Raw genomic sequence first — 19186 nt, 5'->3', positions numbered from 1 at the left:
GACTGGTGGTATTGTTGGTACTGGGGGGGGGATTTTTTTCCGGCATTAGTATCTGTATCTGTTGGTTTGGAGTGGAGGCCATCGACTGTGGTTCCACTCCAGGAATGACTGGATTTGGTGTACGATTTCTGCCATTTCCTGCCAGTTTTTTTCCTTCCTGGCACTAAAAAACCTCTCCCTCTTGAGTGGCTGTGGCTACCCAGGTTTTCCCATGGCCTGGATGTTTTGTATCTTTTTGTCCCCTTTAGATGGTATGCCTGGCAATTTAAGTTATAGCACAGTCTTTCCTGTACTGAAGAGGTACACAGTTCAGGGTGAAAAAGCTTACAGGAAGGGAGTTTGCATTTTCCTGTTGTCATATGTGCATGGCATTTTCTAGGGTGGTCATAAGTAAGTAAGTAAGTAAGTTTATTCAGGTATACACAAATACAGTTACATAGAATTATCATACATAGCAGCATATGTGTAGAGAACCTAGGATAACCCAAAAAAGTCAGACAGAGTGACTTGCACGTCCCATCTGTTTTTCCAGATTTCCCATGCCAGCAGATACCAAGTGCATAGTATGTGCACAGGCGGCTTGGTTTCCGCTTGCCTTGGGTTTCTGTGACTGTATTCCCTGTTGGTGCATGTTTCCCTGTCTTACTTCTATCCTCCCTAGCACCAACAATGGAGCTCCCACCAGTTGTTTTTGGTAATTTATCCTCACTATTGCTATTGGAGTCCTCTTGTTTGCTATTTCCTGCGGTATTTCTAGTTTGCAATATTGGTTTTATCTTATCTTTGACTACACTTGTTTCCCTACTATGGCTCCTGTCCCCTATGAGGTCATTTATATGTATTCCTTCCTGCGTATAATTCCCGACTACCTGGACAAAATCTCCAGCTTCACCATTACTGTCTCCCAGGACAGCATCTCCAGCTTCACCATTTCTGTCTCCCAGGACAGCACCTCCAGCTTCACCATTACTGTCTCCCAGGACAGCACCTCCAGCTTCACCATTACTGTCTCCCAGGACATATCAACTTTATCATGAAGGAATAATCCAATGTGTGATGGGATCCATAGCAATTGTACATTAATTTCTTTGTCCCTAATTTTTGAGTATCTATACCTGGCTTCTCCAATGAGCATGTTGTTGGAGTCATTATATGAGTCAAGAGCCTTCAATGATGACATAGAATCAGTAATGATGATAGAGTCAAGCTCAGTGTCATAGGTTAGCTTTAGCGCCAGTAGGATTGCAAACAATTCAGTTTGCAGTGTAGACGCCCAGTTGTTAATTCTTATGCCTAACTCAACAAATTTATTATCGTTTTTAACAAGGGAGGTGGCAACAAGAGCAGATGCAGCCCTGCCAGAAGACTCCTGTTTAGATCCATCAGTGTATATAACTTGTGATAACTTATTACTACCAGCTAGGTGAGAAATTTCTTCTTGAGCAGTTGCTCTTACAAAAGATTTAAGGAAGGGATTACTAGCAATGAGCTTCTTGGGAGGGACTTGCAGGTATGTGATATTAAATGAACATATCTTCCACGGAGGGGTGAAATGCTCTTGTTGCCTACAGTGATACAGTTCATGCAAGTTATAAAACTTGATGCAATTGCACGTTTTCACAATCCATTTAGATATGTGTGTATTTACCTCTAGACACTTGGTAAGATTCATTGTGACAGTGTCTGGTTCGTTTCTCAACATTCTAATACCGAGTACAGTGTTAATCTCAATAATCCTATCACTGATACTAGAAATACCAAGCTCCTTCCTCATGTTAAGAACTTTTGTAGATCTGGGACAGCCAAGAATAATCCTGAGAGCTTCATTTTGCATTAACTCCAAGGGTCGGAGAGAACTTTCTCTAGCCAATTCAACATAGGAGCAGCATAATCAATTAAGGACCTAACATAGGCTATGTACATCATTCTTACGATTCTCACATTAGCACCATAGTTGGGGTTGTAGCCAGCAACAGCTTTGAGAGCATTTAGCCTAGCTTTGCATTTCTTGTTTAGTTGTGGTATAGTGGATTTGTTAAAGGGTACATCTACACCAAGATATCTGTAAGTTTTAACGTAGCTAATGATTTCACCCTGCAAATAGATGGGTGGGGGATGTCGTTTGCTTGTTAATATCTTTGTTTTAGAGGAAGATATTATGAGGCCTAGTCGATTACAAATTGCTTGAACTTCATTAAGAATGGTACTCATCTTCTTATGCCCTGTTGCATGGATCATGATATCATCAGCATAGCTTATAGCTATATGCTTAGGTGAGGCAGGTAGAGCATTTAGGAGAGCATTAATCAGAATATTAAATAGCATGGGACTAAGAACTCCTCCCTGCGGTGTACCTAAAGACATTTCTTTAGAATCACTTCTGAAGCCTTGGTAAAGGACAAAGGATACTCTATTTGACAGGTATCCTATTATCCAGCAGAGTAAGCTACCACCAATATTCATTTTGGCTAGTTCATGTAGTATAACGGTTCTGTTCGCAATATCAAATGCAGATTTTAGATCAAGGAAAGTGGTAAAACTAGTAGAGGTGTGTGCAGTGAGAAAGGTGGAAATACAGTTCTGCACACTTTTACCTTTCATGAACCCATAGAGGTAGGGGAAAAGTTGGTGTCTGATTCTGTAGTACAGTCTGTTAAGTATCATTCTTTCAAAAGTTTTACAAAGACAACTAGTTAAGGAGATCGGCCTAAATGTATCAGGCTGTTGGGGCTTAGGGATGGGCACAATGAGACTATTGGTCCAGGAAGTAGGAAGAACGCCCTCAATGTAAGTGAGATTATACAGTGCCAACAAAGGGTTATCAGGCACGTGCCTTAGGGTTCTGAGAATATCATAGGTTATACCATCCTCTCCAGCAGCAGTTGATCGACCTTTAGTTAATACATTATCTAATTCATACTCGGTAAAGAGGCAATCACTCTCATCAATATTTTGGCTCATAAAATTAATCAGTTTCAACATTTCTTCAGAAGTAATCTCTAAATTTTTTCTAATTTGAGATGGAAGGTTTTCATGCCTGGATGTTTTGGACCAGTCATTTATGAGGTCATTTGCTTTTTCAAGAGGAAAGGGATGAGCAACATTGCCAGTCTTTTTCCTGGTTATTTTATTTATACCTTTCCAAGCCAAACTTAAAGGGGTGGACCTATTTAATCCACTAACAAACTGTTCCCATTCCTGTTGCCTAAGTTCTTGCTTTCTATTCCTTGCATTTGTTAGTGCAGCTTGGAACGTTCAGAGCAGGTCTGGGGTTCTACCCTTCTTTCCGTAATTAATCATTTGCTATATTTTCTGAATCCATTGTTTGGTAAACAGTTCAACACGAATTCATTCTTATTATTAACCCAGGGCGTTAATATGCCAAGATTAACCTGGGGGTTAATAGCCCGACGTAATCTAAGATTATTAATCCCAGAGGGTTAAATTACCAAAAATAATTCAAGACTGTTTGCCCCGGAGGATTAATAACTCAGGATAATTCAAGGTCATTAACCATCGGGGAGTTAAAATCCAGAATAACTCAAAATCTTTAACCCAGGAAGGTTAGTACCCATTGCACACATAATAAATTTGTCCAACACCACCAGTACCATGCCAGAAGGGTTCGAGAAAGCCAGAGTTTTATTTATTTATTCTTTATTTATTATTAATTTGGACATGATACTTAGATGTACATAGAATTACAGTGGTTAAGTGTACATACCAAAAGTCCTTGTATGCAGAGCATTATGGGCAGGCTTAAAATTAACTTATTAACTAAGCAATGATATATTCAGTGGTAAAAAATATAGTAAACAAATAACAATTGTGGAAAATTAAATTTACCTGGATGTAACTCATAAGATACATACCAGTAAATGGTAACAAAGATAATTCTTTATCAAGGTTACAGAGACAAGTAGGAATTTTAGGACACCTAGGTCGCAAAAAAATGTCCTCCGTCGATACCTACGATAATCTCCACAAGTCACTCTGGACCTATATTAATTTCAAATGAAATATACATCACCAGGAATTCTGGTAAAAACATTAATATAAATATGTGGACTGTATATTAAATTTAAAATGTGAATACATATACATTGAAGGAGAATGTGGAAAATTACATTTAGCTGAATGTATCATTATGTACATAACAGTAAATAAACAAAGATAATTATTATTTATCAGTTAGACAAGTAGGAATTTGGGACACCTAGGTCGCAAAAAATGTCCCCCTTCGATACCTACCACTATCATATCCACAAGTTGCTCTGGATCTATTAATTATAAATGAAATATACATCACCAGGAATGCTGGTAAATATATAAATTTGTGGACTGTATATTAATTAATAAAGAATTATATATATATATATACACATTTACATAACAGAAGGAAAATATCTTAATATCACTCACCAATTTGACTGGAGATTAATGTGTCATGTACAGGACCCCCCCCCCCCTTTTGCCTACATTTATGAAAAATTTACTAGCCAGAATTTAAACATAAATTAGACAGCTTATCTGAGGTTCCTGGAGTTGTCCTGTCCTGTCGATTGATAATCAAGTTATGCAGGAATGCACATAAAACAATTTCGTCTCCTATTTGAGAGGTGTCAGCCCAATTTTAATCTCTAGAGCACGAAAAATTCTTCCCAATATTCACTAACAGTTGACCAGTTCAAACAGCAATGGCGAGTGTCTCTTCTGCGCAGACGCAGGCTTTCTGTTTTCTATGACATAAATATTATTAAATACAGTATGACCATCTATTTACATATAACTACTGTATTTCTGGAAAATAAATACAGTATTTTCCACACTGCGGCTGGGCGGAGTTCATTGCTAAACGACTCAAATTACTCCTTCCTTTAGGAGACGATTCCAGCTGGTTCTGGCTTGAGTGGCTGTTCTCCTAGTAGGTCTTACTACGATTTCATCTTCCTGCATCATTTGGTCAGTGTAACCTTCCATATCACTCGTGTCACTTTCCCTCAGATTTTCATTTACGTTTGTTTGAACACCAGTTAATTCCAAGGGAATCAATTTATTAATTGTGCATAAACTTTCCTGGCCACGACACAACACTTTGACATTCCTGACAACACCTTGTGCATCTGGGTACAATGTCACCAATGAAACACCAACGTCAAAGACCTGGGAGTGATCATGTCGGAGGATCTCACCTTCAAGGACCATAACATTGTATCGATCGCATCTGCTAGAAAAATGACAGGATGGATAATGAGAACCTTCAAAACTAGGGATGCCAAGCCCATGATGACACTCTTCAGGTCACTTGTTCTATCTAGGCTGGAATATTGCTGCACACTAACAGCACCTTTCAAGGCAGGTGAAATTGCTGACCTGGAAAATGTACAGAGAACCTTCACAGAGTGCATAACGGAGATAAAACACCTCAATTACTTGGAGCGCTTGAGGTTCCTGAACCTGTATTCCCTGGAGCGCAGGCGGGAGAGGTACATGATTATATACACATGGAAAATCCTAGAGGAGTGGTACCGAACTTGCACACGAAAATCACTCACTACGAAAGCAAAAGACTTGGCAGACGATGCAACATCCCCCCAATGAAAAGCAGGGGTGTCACTAGCACGTTAAGAGACCATACAATAAGTGTCAGGGGCCCGAGACTGTTCAACTGCCTCCCAGCATACATAAGGGGGATTACCAACAGACCCCTGGCAGTCTTCAAGCTGGCACTGGACAAGCACCTAAAGTCGGTTCCTGATCAGCCGGGCTGTGGCTCGTACGTTGGTTTGCGTGCAGCCAGCAGTAACAGCCTGGTTGATCAGGCTCTGATCCACCATGAGGCCTGGTCACAGACCGGGCCGCGGGGGCGTTGACCCCCGGAACTCTCTCCAGGTAAACTCCAGAGGCCACAATGTTCGATGTTGTTCTGTACCAATCAACACAATGTCACCTGGTTGAATGTTCTGTCGATTTACTGCCTCTGTCGCACCATAATAGTGTTCACGTAGTGTAAGAAGATATTCCTTACACCACCGCTAACCAGACTGAGAGTCGAAGATCAAAATTAATTTTTTATGAGAGAGCCATAAAATTTGGTTAACACAAGCCTATCCGATGTTATCCTGACGCCAAATGACTTTGAACAGGCGATAAATGACATGCCCATGCACTCTGCCCCAGGGCCAGACTCATGGAACTCCGTGTTCATCAAGAACTGCAAGAAGCCCCTATAGTTTATAAGTTTAATATGTTTATTATGCACCTCATACCCATCCTGTGGGCGGTAGTCAAAAGATTACAGAGGTACATAATGGGTCCAGGGACTGGGCCTCAAAGTTTTGATGGCTGAGCAAGTTACAGAGGTAATGAATTCACAATTTACAAAGGTAATGAACTCCAGGTAGGTCTAGTCACAATCATGACAAGTTACAAAGGTATTAACAGATTATAGATGTACACAATGGGTCCAGGGACTGGGCCCCAAAGTTTTGATGGCTGAACTAGGTACAAGGTAATGAACTCACAAGTTACAAAGGTAATGAATACTGTAAGAATGGTTACTTACGTTTATACATGGCTGCAATCATGAACAAATTTTAGAGTAATGAGCAATTCACACTTCCACACCCGGTCACAACTGTAGTGAGTTATTGGTGCAAATATTGATTGTTGAGTCACACACACACACACACACACACACACACACACACACACACACACACACACACACACACACACACACACACACACACACACACACATAAACACACACGCACACACACACACACATACACAAACTCATACACACACACACACACTCATACACACACACACACACACACACACACACACACACACGCACACTCATACACATACACACGCACACACACACACAGGAGCTTGGACTCGACCCCTGCAATCTCAACTAGGTGAGTGCACACACACACACACACACACACACACACACACACACACACACACACACACACACACACACACACACACACACAAACACACAAACACACAAACACACACACACACACACACACACACATAACCGGGGCCAGGAGCTGTGACTCGACCCCTGCAACCACAAATAGGTGAGTACACACACACACACACACACACTGAGGCTGAACAGGAAGGAAGGAATTATGAATTATGCTAAGGTCACATCAATCTGCCAAGGAGGACCAAGGAGTGAAAGGGAAGATCAGCTGGTTGCAGATGGAGAGGGTGATAGGTCGAATGCTGAGGCACAACAAGGCTATCAAGAGCCACTGGAAAAATCAAGGGAGAAACTGACCACTAACAGGCAGGATCCAGAGTCACAGAGGGTGAGGCAATGGGAGGAAGAAAGGGCAAAATCAGTGTTTATCCATGGGCTTCAGGAGAGAGAGGAAAGGACACACACTGAAAGAAAGCAGGAAGAAAGAAAGGAGATTGAGAAAATCATCACGGAAATAGGTGAAGAGATGGACGAGATTGTAAATTTTCAGAGAATAGGGGGGTACTCGAAGGGGAGAAAACGACCAATCAAGCTGATTCTCAGGACGGAAACAGTGCGGAACAGGATCCTCCAAGAGAAACCACGATTGAAATACTCGGAAGAGTACAAGAGGGTGTTCCTAGACAGAGACAGAACAAAATCAGAACGACAGCAGCTGAGGGAGAGGACAAAAAAGCGAAAGGAGCTAGGAAAAGAGACAAGGAGGGATGGAAGACAGCAAATGTAGTCCCAATCTTTAAAAAAGGAGACAGACATGAAGCATTAAACTACAGACCAGTGTCACTGACATGTATAGTATGCAAAATCATGGAGAAGATTATCAGGAGAAGAGTGGTGGAACACCTAGAAAGGAATGATCTCATCAACAGCAGCCAGCATGGTTTCAGGGACGGGAAATCCTGTGTCACAAACCTACTGGAGTTCTATGACATGGTGACAGCAGTAAGACAAGAGAGAGAGGGGTGGGTGGATTGCATTTTCTTGGACTGCAAGAAGGCGTTTGACACAGTTCCACACAAGAGATTGGTGCAAAAACTGGAGGACCAAGCATGGATAACAGGGAAGGCACTACAATGGATCAGGGAATACTTGTCAGGAAGACAGCAGCGAGTCATGGTACGTGGCGAGGTGTCAGAGTGGGCACCTGTGACCAGCGGGGTCCCGCAGGGGTCAGTCCTAGGACCAGTGCTGTTTCTGGTATTTGTGAACGACATGACGGAAGGAATAGACTCTGAGGTGTCCCTGTTTGCAGATGACGTGAAGTTGATGAGAAGAATACACTCGATCGAAGACCAGGCAGAACTACAAAGGGATCTGGACAGGCTGCAGACCTGGTCCAGCAATTGGCTCCTGGAGTTCAATCCCACCAAGTGCAAAGTCATGAAGATTGGGGAAGGGCAAAGAAGGCCGCAGACGGAGTACAGTCTAGGGGGTCAGAGACTACAAACCTCACTCAAGGAAAAAGATCTTGGGGTGAGTATAACACCAGGCACATCTCCTGAAGCGCACATCAACCAAATAACTGCTGCAGCATATGGGCGCCTAGCAAACCTCAGAACAGCATTCCGACATCTTAATAAGGAATCGTTCAGGACCCTGTACACCGTATACGTTAGGCCCATATTGGAGTATGCGGCACCAGTTTGGAACCCACACCTAGCCAAGCACGTAAAGAAACTAGAGAAAGTGCAAAGGTTTGCAACAAGACTAGTCCCAGAGCTAAGAGGTATGTCCTACGAGGAGAGGTTAAGGGAAATCAACCTGACGACACTGGAGGACAGGAGAGATAGGGGGGACATGATAACGACATACAAAATACTGAGAGGAATTGACAAGGTGGACAAAGACAGGATGTTCCAGAGATTGGACACAGTAACAAGGGGACACAGTTGGAAGCTGAAGACACAGATGAATCACAGGGATGTTAGGAAGTATTTCTTCAGCCACAGAGTAGTCAGTAAGTGGAATAGTTTGGGAAGCGATGTAGTGGAGGCAGGATCCATACATAGCTTTAAGCAGAGGTATGATAAAGCTCACGGCTCAGGGAGAGTGACCTAGTAGCTATCAGTGAAGAGGCGGGGCCAGGAGCTCGGACTCGACCCCCGCAACCTCAACTAGGTGAGTACAACTAGGTGAGTACACACACACACACATACGGGCGCCTGGCAAACCTACGGATAGCGTTCCGATACCTCAGTAAGGATTCGTTTAAGACTCTGTACACCATCTACGTCAGGCCCATACTGGAGTATGCAGCACCAGTTTGGAATCCACACCTAGTCAAGCACGTCAAGAAATTAGAGAAAGTGCAAAGGTTTGCAACAAGACTAGTCCCAGAGCTACGGGGATTGTCCTATGAAGAAAGGTTGAGGGAAATCGGCCTGACGACACTGGAGGCCAGGAGGGTCAGGGGAGACATGATAACGACATATAAAATACTGCGCGGAATAGACGAGGTGGACAAAGACGGGATGTTCCAGAGATGGGACACAGACACAAGAGGTCACAATTGGAAGTTGAAGACCCAGATGAATCGAAGGGATGTTAGGAAGTATTTCTTCAGTCATAGAGCAGTCAGGCCATGGAATAGCCTAGAAAGTGATGTGGTGGAGGCAGGAACCATACATAGTTTTAAGGCGAGGTATGATAGAGCTCATGGGGCAGGGACAGAGAGGACCTAGTAGCAATCAGCGAAGAGGAGTGGGCCAGGAGCTGTGACTCGACCCCTGCAACCACAAATAGGTGAGTACAAATAGGTGAGTACACACATGCACATATGTGGTAATGCTTTATTTACAGCTAGCAAAGTCAGGGTATTTCTCCAGAATGGTCTGTAATATACCACTGTGGATAAAATACTTAGCCATTTCTTGAACACTTCTGAGTGAGTTGTTTCTAAATTCATTAATTTTATCGCACTCCAGTACATAATGACGCAGGGTGTGACAATAGTCCATCTGGCAAAGTTTACATTTCGTTTGGTCTACATCTGGTGGTGGTGATTTAACCTGCCAAAGATACTTGTAACCCAGCCGGAGCCGGGCAGTAGTGACATCCAAGAGTCTGCTTATTTTGTTGGATGCACCATAGACATGTGGCTCCTCCTGCATGATAGAATGATGATAGATGGACTCACTGGTGTCAATCTCCCTGAGCCTTAAGTCCATAAAATTCAGTTGAAGTTCTTTTCGTATTATTGTTCTCAAACTACTACCTGACAAGCCAAGATTGTAATCTACTCCCTCTTTGAAAGCATACAGCTTAGCCAATTTATCAGTTCTATCATGCATCTGAAGACCAATGTGAGATGGAATCCACAGCATGTGCACTCTGACTCCACTGTCCACAATCCTACCATACCTGTGTCTGGCTTCTGACACAAGCATGCCACAATTTATGCTTAATGAGTTGAAAGCATTTATGGATGACAGAGAATCAGTTACAATTAAACTGTCAATCTTTGATACATAGATGCATTTCAGTGCAAGGAGTATGGCAAACAGTTCTGTCTGAAGGGTAGAGGCCCAATTATTGATGCGTGCTCCAATTTCTTTAAGAGAGCCATCACTCTGTACGACAACAGCAGCACTACCAGCTGCACCAGTGGATTGGTGAACAGAACCATCAGCGTAAATAATTTGCGAGAGTGTGTGCTGTGTGACTAAGTTATCAATACAGCTTAAGGCCTCATGTTTGGCTTCAAGGCGAAGTTTTGGTTGTGATTTAAGAAGTAGTTTGGGGGGAAATGGAGGAATGGTAGTTTGGAATAGGGTAATATTCCATGGAGCGGAGAAGTGCCGCTGTTGCCTTACTTGACATAGATCATGTATCTGATTCATGCGGAGGTCGGTTCCAGTTTTTTCGATCCATCTAGAGGAGTGTTCACCAGTGCTGAGGAAAGTTTGGAGGGCTTCTGTGCAGGGGTTTGAATGAGCTTGCCTGAGCATATTAACCCCAATTAGGATATTTCTTTCAGTAACACGATCTCTGATACTTGGAATATCAAGTTCTTTTTGCATATTTAAAATTTTGGCAGTACGAGGGCATCCTAAAATGATCCTCATTGCTTCGTTCTGCAGTTTTTCCAGCCCTCCAAGCTTCCAGTCCGACACAAGAGCAAGTAGTGGCGCAGCATAATCAACCAATGATCTCATATAAGCAAGATACATCATTTTCACAATTTTAACATTAGCACCATACCTGGGGTGAAGCCCTGCCACAACTCTAAGTGCTCTTAGTCTTTCTTTGTATTGGCGACAAAGTCTTGTTACAACAGGTCCAAGTAGTGGAACCTCAAAGCCTAGATACCTGTATCTGCTTACATATTCTAGAAGAGACCCATCATGCAATTGGATCTGACGAACTGTGCCTCTCTGTCGAGGAGGACGCCTATTGAGTATCTTTGTTTTATCAGTAGAGATTATCAACCCCAGGTCCTGACACGAGGCTAGTACATGATTAAGAATGTTTTGGGTGTTGGAGAATCCGGTGGTGTGAATCATTATATCATCAGCAAAACTAATCACATAATGATGGGGCTGACTAGGCATAGCATTAAGTAATGCATTAATAAGAATATTGAACAGTGTGGGACTGAGCACACCTCCCTGTGGGGTTCCTAATTCAAAGTCTTTAGTTACACTTCTATGTCCTTGGAACAACACAGACGATTTTCTGTTGGACAGGTAGCCTTTAATCCAGCGGAGAAGCCATCCTCCAACATCCATTCTGGCAAGTTCACTAATTATTACATGTCGGTTGGCTACATCGAAAGCGGATTTAAGGTCAAGGAAGGTAGTGTAGGAGCTGTCAGTGTGCAGGGTGAGAGAGGTGGCTATGCAATGATGCACGCTTCTTCCATGCATGAAACCATGTAACCGGGAAGACAAAAATTGTTTGATTCTGTACATGAGACGATTAAGAATCATTCTCTCAAATGTTTTACACAAGCAGCTAGTATGGAAAATTTTCTAGGGTGATTACCTTTATGTACCTCAACATTACATGCTTACAAGTAAACTCATTGGGAGACAACCATATTGTTTACCGTAGTCACCCTGTGTAGACATGTGAGAAAACTTAACCACCCCTGGTCACGGCAAGTGGTTCCTTCGACCTCACAATCTTATCCATATCTATCCGAGACCAGTATGGATTGGATAGCACCCACAAGTACGGTGCTACTAATTAATTGTGGACTGTATAGATTATATTAGTTTAACTGAATGAAGGGGGGTGGGGTAGGTTACACATGGATATATCCATCAAGGAAAACACTTGTACATAATCTCACCACTTACCAGATATTCTCTGGTGGTCACTTGATGTAGCTGGATCACTCATAACCTATCCAATTACAACACACCTAACTGGCCAGTATCAGTCTGCTATAACTAGAAGGGTTACTTAACTGTGGGTGATTGATACTCCTTATTCCCACCATTCACTATCTCATTTCGATGTCCTGCTACACCGACACGGTTCTTATTCCAGCAGGACGAGGTATCCGTCGGTTTGTCCCGGTTTAGAAGTCGTGATTCCATAAAGTTTCACTATCCTCGGTACGAGAATCACGCGTTCACTCGGAGCAGGGCGATCTATTTCACATCCCGCATTCTCTTAACTTAATGTTATTATCACTGATTACATTACCATTCACAAGACGATTTAACGTCTCATAATTATTATACACATTAGAGGTCACTCCATTAAGATCTGAGGCCGATGAGTGAGGATTAACACACGGGTATTTCCCCTCGACACACACCATGGCCGCGCACCAGTCACACCCGGTCGAACCATTATTCACTAATTTTACCACCTTTTTACGGTGGTCCCGTAAATCACGTTCCCTCACTCTTCACCAGGAACAGTTACGACACTTCCTATTATGAAGTGAGGCCCATATTAATCCTTAGGCCGCCGTGAACTCCAATTTCCTGATCACCAGGTTTTCACAGCCTCCTCACTACATTCAAAACACTCCCGCCTCCCCCTCGTGCCCCAGCTCGACCTCTCCCCCCGCACATCCGCGCATGCGCAAAGGGAACTCTTGGTTCTATCCTATTGTCAAATATATTTTTGACTCATATCGACACATTAAACACCTATTAGGCACTATAGTTTCGGAAAATTAAAAATTTTCCACAGCTAGTAAGAGATATTGGGCGAAATGCATTTTGTTGATTGGGCTTAGGAATTGGAATGATGAGGCTGTTGGTCCAAGATTGAGGGAGCTCCCCAGTTACATAGCTCATGTTATATAATTCAAGTAATGGATTACCTGGTACTCGACACAGCAATCTGAGTACGTTGTAAGTAATACCATCCTCACCAGGCGACGTGGAGTTGCCCTTAGTTAGTGCTGCATCAAGTTCATAATTAGTGAAAGGAATGTTGCAATCATCTGCCTTGCTGAGCATAAAGCAAACAAGTCTCTCCCTTGCATCATATTTGTCATTTAATTTTGCCTGTGTGGTACTGGGAAGATTGTCATAGCTAGATGTAGCAGCCCAAGCACTGACTAACTCATTCGCCTTATGTAAGGGATGAGGGTGCGCGATCTGCCCAGTTCTGTTACCCTTAATTCTATTTATGTCCCTCCAAGCCCGGCTAAGTGGGGTGTGAGCATTAATTAAGACCGTTGACAAATTTTTCCCAGTCTGTTTGCCGCAGCTCTGTCATACGCTCTCTGGCAGCAGCAAGGGCAGTTTGGAAGAGCCTCAGCATTCCAGGGGTACGATGTTTTCTATAGTCTAGGCCTAGTCTGCGAGCAGTACGTTTCAGTGTACGAAGTTTAGAATCATTGTAATAAGTATGGTTTTTGAAGGAGGTATGATTATTATGGAAGTTTGTTGGGTTTAGAGTACCAAGAGGTTTCAGTGGCGGCTCTAAGTAGTTGTGAATACTGCTCACAAGATCATTGTTAAAGGTCTCTACAGAGGAACACTCATAGGAATTATACCAGTCAGTCACATGTGCAACAAAGTCATCATGCTGATCAGTGGGAACATTAAAACGTTTCCGTTTGAATATCCCACCAGGAAGGATAGTATTACAAATATCTAGTGAGGTTAGCCTAGGGAAATGATCAGACGCTATATCTGTTACAATGGAAGACTCACAGCTGGCAGAAGTAATGTTGAAGCCCAGGCACAGATCAAGGACGCCTCCATAGATATGTGTGGGTTCAAGGTCACCTACAATTTGGACATTATCATGACTGTTTAAGAGTGACAACAGTTGATTACCATTACGATTACCAAACTGTGAGTTTCCAATGCTTTTGTGTCTCGCACTGTAATCGCCAATAATAAGAGTAGGCTCAGAATGAGCACAAGTTGGAAGCTCCAAGTAATTAAATTTATCAGCAGGAGCATACAAGTTAAATATGTTGAGAGCAGAGTTCCCTATATAAATCCTAACACCGTGATATTGTAACCCCTCTGTTTTCTTGTGTGCAAGAAGTTGATGGGGAAGCGATTTTTTAATATATAGAACACAAGAGTTAGTAGATTTGAGGTTATATGCAACAAATGATGGTAATTTAGGGGGTTGGGATTTTTCAGGGACTGCACTCTTGTAGACACACAACATCAATGGGTTCGGTGGTTACTTTATGATGAAGGTCAGGAAGTCTTTTTCTAAGTGATGCAATATTCCAGCTTAATATAGAAAGTTTATACGAGTTTTGATCCATTATAGTAGTCCTGGGATCATCTCGAGTTTCTCAGCATAATGAAAAAATTGTTCATATAAATAGCAGACCTTATCAATGTCAACAGTGCTACCCTTGTCCATGAGTTTTGTAAGTGCACTTCCAGTTGTAAGGCCTCGTGGGAGTCTTCGTAAACCCAGAGCATGACGCTGTTTATGTGTGAATGTATGATAGGTGACACCACCACTCACATTCCCTCCTCCACTAACATTACACGCGACACTACAACTCGCATCACCAGCGCCACTACCAACATTGTGTTCATTACATTTATCAACAGTATTGTATTCAACATTAATGTCTATGTGACTAACCTCATCACACTCTGCACCACCACTTATATTACGCTCATCACTATTACTAACATTATAGACACCACCGCTCTCATCACACTCTTCACCACCACTTATATTACGCTCATCACTATTACTAACATTATAGACACCACCGCTCTCATCACACTCTTCACCACCACTTATATTACGCTCATCACTATTACTAACATTATAGACACCATTGCCCTCATCACACTCTTCACCACCACTTATATTATGGTCATCACTATTACTAACATCATTGACACCATAGCCTTCATTATGATGCTCACTACAGTTATCAACACAAGTATTATATTCGTCATTACTGTGATTAAGAACACCACCACCACCATTGTGTGAGGATGGGTATGGGGTGCATAATAAACATATTAAACTAAACTAACACCACCTTGTTCAGCAACCTTATACTTGCTTTCACAAATTGTGACAATCTTGTTATTGGTACACTCTACACATCTTTCCTTGTGTTGTTCAAGTTGTTGTTTCAGGAGAAATTGTTGTTTCCAGTACTTTTATGCGTGACATCAGGTTGTATACCACAGGAGCAAGACTTGGAACATCTGGAGACGTGAAGTCCCGGTCAGCTGAGCTCGTTGACTGACTGTCAGCTGACTCAGCTAGGCTGGTATTGACAGCCGACGTGATGGGGGTCTGTTGACGTGCTCCCCAGGTGAGGTGCTCAACCCCATTGTGTGAGGGCAGGCATGAGCCAGTATTCAGACCCGAGGTACCTGGTAGTCCTGGGGGGTCATTATGAGGGGGGCAGGGTGAAGTGCGATTGGCTGCGATGCGATCAGCCCTCACACTGCAGTCAGCATGAGCTGCTGTGACTCCTGAGGTCTTACAATTGATACATTGTTTAGCCACAGTCTGTTCCTGTTTGATCATATCATAACACCGTTCAGAAGGATGAGCATTGGCACACACTGCACACCAGTGTGACTTAGATGGGCATTTCCTGGCAATGTGGCCCCAGCGTTGACACTTATAACATCGACGTTGAGGAGGTCTGTACAGTGCAATGTAATAGCGTCTGTTGAGGGCTGCGCGGGAGTGAATATAGCGTGGCAGAGTCCCCTGGCCAGTCCACTCAGCTAAAGGCATAAATCCTAAAATGTAACTGCATTATTGGACCAGGGATCCCAGCGCACTTTCATATAAACGTAAATGTACTGATGGTATGAAAGTACAGATGGGAGATCCCACAACTTCAAAATTATCTGGTTTTCTCTCGGATAAGAGGACTCAATTGTATGACACTGTTTATGTAACTGTCAGGTTGGGCAATGAGAAAAAACGTGTTAATGCAGTAATTGCAGATAGACTTCCATAGAAAATATCTACAGTAGGGCTCAGTAAAGCTATAGAAAGACTCTCACATAATGTAAACTTAGCACCTTCTGGTGTAAGTGATGATTCTGTAGGCCCAATAAATATTTTGATAGGTAGTGACTATTATGCCTTCTTTGTAAAGGGTATGGTAAAGAAATGTGGTGTCACCCTTTTGAAGACTGCAGGAGGCCGTGTAATGTATGGTAGGATTCCTCGTAGTAATAATTCATGACTAGAGGAAGCTACAAATACCATAACTGTGTGTCTTACTCATGAAATCGTACCCCAGCATAATTCTTCCATAGAGGACGGTGTTGAGCTAGTGCATAAATTGTGGGAATTAGATAGCACTGGAATAAATGTAAATGAAAAAAGTCCAGACGATTCTTTTACTCAGGAGCAATACCTGAGAGATGTAAAATTTGAATCTGGACAATTCTGGGTACGACTTCCGTAGAGACTGAACCATCCAGAATTGCCCACTAATTACAGAATGGCATATGGACAGTTAAAGGCTCAGCTCCATGAACTGAGTAAGACACCATAATTGTTAACTGCCTATAATGATATAATTGCTGAGCAGTTAATTAATAAATTTATAGAAGAGGTACCTCCTGAGCAAGCCAACATTTATGGTCACTATTTGCCACATCACAGAGTGAAGAAGGATTCTAAGACCACTCCTTTGAGGATTGTTTAATTGTAGTGCCAGGAGTAACAAAAATGTACCTAGTTTAAATGACTGTTTGATGACAGGTCCGTCGTTGACGGAAAAATTAGGAGATATCTTATTAAACTTCAGGATGAAGATTTATGCCTTTACGGCTGACATAAGTAAAGCTTTCCTAAGAGTGGGTTTACAAGAGGCTGACCAGGATTGTACCCGCTTCTTATGGCCTGAGAATCCTATTGACCCACTTAGCCCTCTGAAAACCTTTCGTTTTAAGAGCCTATTATTTGGTGCTACATCCAGTCCGTTCCTACTTCAAGCGACGATAAATGCACACCTTGAATGTACGGGAAGTCCACTGAGTAAAGTAATGAGCAAACAATTTTATGTGGCCAATTTCCTGGGTGTGACGTCAAGTGAAGAGAAACTGTTATTGACTTATGGAGAGGCTAATAAAATAATGCAAAGTGCAAATATGCCTCTGAGGGAATGGAATAGTGATTCGTCCAAATTAAAGGACAAAATAAGTAAAGATTACCCTGGAGATGAAGTCCCAAAATGTAGTAATGTATTGGGATTAACTTGGGATACTGAGAGAGATTTGTTAATGTTAAAACCTAATAATTACAGTATGCCCAATAAATTAACTAAGAGAGTTTTGCTTGCTGAAGTTTCCAAATTGTTTTGATCCACTAGGTTTAGTGTCACCCCTTACTATAAGAGGGAAATTATTAATACAGGAAGCATGGAAACTTAAATGTGCTTGGGATGAAATTCTACCTGAGGAATTCATTAACAGGTGGGATGAATTAATTGGTGATTATGAAAAAATCCAATGTTGGAGTTCCCACGCCAGGTGGCCAATCCAAATGGGAAAAATGTACTCCACATTTTTTGTGATGCTTCAAAATTGGCATATGGAGCAGTTGCTTATCTTTAATGTAATAGTGTTATTTCTCTTGTTATGTCTAAGGCTAAAGTGTCTCCAATTAAATCACGTACTTTACCTCAGTTAGAATTAACAGCCATTTATGTAGGTGTCAAATTAGCTAATTATATAAGAAATAAGTTGCAGGAGATAAATATTAGCGACACTGTAATTTGGTCTGATAATGAGGTATCCTTACAATGGATTCGTAATGGAAACAGTAAATTTGTGTACGTACAAAACAGAGTCGCTGAAATTAATCAGATGCAAGTGAAGTATAATAGTTTGGGTTAGCATATGTTAACATTTAATCATATACCTGGTAAGGAGAATCCAGCTGATTTCTGGTCTCGAGGTTTACCTTATGCTAAATTTGTAAATGCTGTATCATGGTTTAAAGGACTGAGCTGGTTGGTAAATACAGCTAATTGGCCTGTACAAAAGGCATATATTGCTCCTGTTGAAATTACTGTGACCTGCTCCAATAGTTTGTCCTTCATTAGCCATTATTATAGATATTCTTCTTTACCCAAACTAATCAATGTAACTAAGTTGGTGTTTAAATTTCTAAACAAGATGAATATTTCATATAAGTTTTCACATCCTCTTGAATATTGGATAAAGAGGGTACAGGAGGAAATCTATGGAAATGAGATTAAATTGATGATGGAAAGAAAAATTGTGAAAGGTTCCATAATAGAGAAATTGGGGCTGTATTTAGAGAACAATGTAATTAGGTGCAGAGGTAGGTTACAAAATGTTGAATTGGGTGATTATGCTAAACGCCCTATCTTACTGCCCAAAACTCATCATCTAACAAATTTAATTGTTCTAAATGCCCATAAAAATGTAATGCATGGTGGGGTACAAGATACCTTAAATTGTATTAGGGAAACTTTCTGGATTCCACAAGGACGGCAAAGTGTAAAAAGGGTGATTAAATCTTGTGTAATATGTCGCCGTGTGGATGCCAGATCCTATATGTACCCAGGTCCTCCACCATTGTCAAAGGAGCGTGTACAATTAGTGAAACCATTTGATGTAACAGGTGTAGACTCTAGTGGTCCAATAATTTTAACAGGTACTTCAGATGGTGTTCCACTGAAAGTGTATGTTTGTTTGTTCACCTGTACTGCTACTAGCGCAATTCATTTAGAAGTGGCACAGAAATTGTTTGCAGAACAGTTTATAC

This window comes from Cherax quadricarinatus, chromosome 14, assembly GCF_038502225.1.
Source record: "Cherax quadricarinatus isolate ZL_2023a chromosome 14, ASM3850222v1, whole genome shotgun sequence".
NCBI classification, from domain to species: domain Eukaryota; kingdom Metazoa; phylum Arthropoda; class Malacostraca; order Decapoda; family Parastacidae; genus Cherax; species Cherax quadricarinatus.
The sequence above is the reverse complement of the archived record's forward strand: the minus strand, read 5'-3'. Positions refer to the sequence as shown.